The sequence below is a fragment of the Palaemon carinicauda genome, chromosome 21, assembly GCF_036898095.1.
Source record: "Palaemon carinicauda isolate YSFRI2023 chromosome 21, ASM3689809v2, whole genome shotgun sequence".
Classification (NCBI taxonomy): domain Eukaryota; kingdom Metazoa; phylum Arthropoda; class Malacostraca; order Decapoda; family Palaemonidae; genus Palaemon; species Palaemon carinicauda.
Genome location: NC_090745.1, coordinates 115,573,143 through 115,575,642, shown reverse-complemented (window position 1 = coordinate 115,575,642; position 2,500 = coordinate 115,573,143).

The following is a 2,500-nucleotide window of genomic DNA, read 5'->3' as shown; positions in this document are numbered from 1 at the left end:
GTAAGTTTGTGTGTTCGTCCTTTATTGTGTATTAGTATATTTACTATAATTATTCATAACCAGTTAAGCCTTAATTTCCTGTATCACGAGAACTCACCATCGTTCAAGCTGTATCGCTGTTTAACTCATAATCTAAACAGTGACGTCTCCTTTTTGGTGATGATGACGTCAAAATAATGAAATTAACCTCACGTGGATTACGTTCTTGACTCTCCAGCACAAAGAGCCACTGAAGAGTGGAGCCGATACTCAAGTACTATTTGCGAAAGGTGGTTCCACCGGAGACTGTAGGCTGTCCCACCTGATAAGCAGAAGCTCACAGATTGATTATCGCCATTAATGGGATGGCTCTTGCGTCAAACATATTCTGTTATCATGGCTCTCCTTGCCTTATTTCATCCTTTTAATTCTTAGCAGATTTTTTTCCCCTGTACTCGTTACCTAATATATCCTTTAATTATATTCATGCGTATTGTTGTAAATCCAGCTGTCGAATTAGTTAGGGAGATTTCAATAGAAATTTTAACTAAATGGGCACGTTTCCTGTTTCGATCTCCATCCTTATAGAGGATCTGTATAATGTTTTGAGTCTCAGTAAGTAGTTAACAATGATTGATTTTGGGAATTTTATAATTTTTTTTTTGGAAGGGTCTTGCAGTTTTTTTTTTCTTTTTTTTTCAAGAAATCCAATAGTGCTGAAGATATTGCATTGGCTCAATATTCTAGAGTACAGAGGAATCAGAGTAAAGTTTTACTGGGTGCCTCCTCATGTTGGAATACGTGGAAGTGAAGAGAAGAAAGACTTAACTATAAAAACAAGCAGCAGACAAAATTAGTTCAAGCACATAATCAGAAGAAGTTCGTGATCAGTGTCTAGCATAGTGGAACTCAAATCACGTAAATAGAGATCGAGAGATGGTTATCTTCTTTAAAGTACTGTAACGTAGTTCATTTTTGCATGTGCATAACCCATACAAGCTTAACGCCTATAGGTGTTGAGAACAAGGTACGTGGCAATAATTGTCTACACTTAACGCAGTGAGAAATGACCGATAGGGAAGGGCACCTGGTTTCATTGGATTCCCCAACTGGTGCCACATCTCCGCAGAATACCGGTCCGCTCTCCAATATCTCTCTCTCTCTCTCTCTCTCTCTCTCTCTCTCTCTCTCTCTCTCTCTCTCTCTCTCTCTCTCTCTCTCTCTCTCTCTCCGATTTGTCGCCAATACTTGTTCTATTATGAGCGTTCTCTTCTTTGAGCAGATATTGCTATAAATGGTAACACTTTCTCCAATTAGCAAAGTCGTTGTTCCATTTATTGATCAATTCGTTTCTGGTTTACATTTTTCATTTGACCTCAGTTTGTGTTTTTCTTTCTGCTTCTAGTTTCTTTACCATCCACACAGATTCGTTGATTCTGAAAACACCTAAATTAATGGGAGTTATTATATTTTGTAACTGTCTACATAATGTTTTTATCGTTGCAATCCTAAACCCCAGAAAATTAGTTCTCTCTGAAGGGTAAACTTAGCCGCTGATCACTCCCGGTCTCCCCCACCCAAGAATTTTTTCTCTCTTTCTCTCTGTTTGGAAGAAAGAAAACGTTGCCTCTGAAATGGGTGATTCTGATATCAAAGCTACGATCACAAACGTATACTATTTTGAAAAAAAAAAAAAAAAGTTTCTAAATTAGCAGCCATTACTAAAGATGGCGGCCTCTTGTGTAGCCTATTCAACGAAAATTTTCAGCTGTAAACTTGTTGCGATGAGGTTTTTTTTTATTTATTTATCTTAACATAAGCCAGAAAATATTTGCATTAATACCTAAATTATCGTTACATTTTCATTAAATCATTAGGTAAAGGTAGGAATGCTACTTATGTATATAAGTCAGGTAAAAATAGAGTTAAAGGAACAATTTTAATGACTATTAATTTGTGCGCAGAATTTCTTTATTGAACAAATAGTTCCTATTCTACAACAGTATCTATCAGCAAGTCAAGGTAATGGGCAGTTACGTATGTAAAATCCTGCACTTAGAAAAGAATATATATATATATATATATATATATATATATATGTATGTATGTATGTATGTATATCATTATTCTTACTGATCATTAAGATTGAATTTGGTGTAACAACAATGCAACTTTCTATCTCTTCTTGATAATTTTGGAATTTCTTGAACATTAAATCATTTTCCCATTGAGGGGTGGTGCATCTTAGGCAATATCTGAATCACACTGTAAGCAGTAATCAAAGGATCATCACAGGTTCCATTGTTAAGCCATATTACTACCTTTTACTTTGTATTTAATGAAATATATAAAGATAATTCTATAGTGACGTTCATTGTATATTCGTACTTTATGATCATGCTAGCCTATATAACATCTATAATTTTTTTTTTTTTTGAAGGTTTTTGTTCAATGTTCTCGTTATAAATCCTAGTGATGTTATACTTTTAGTTTCTCATTTTACTTATCAATAACTATGAAT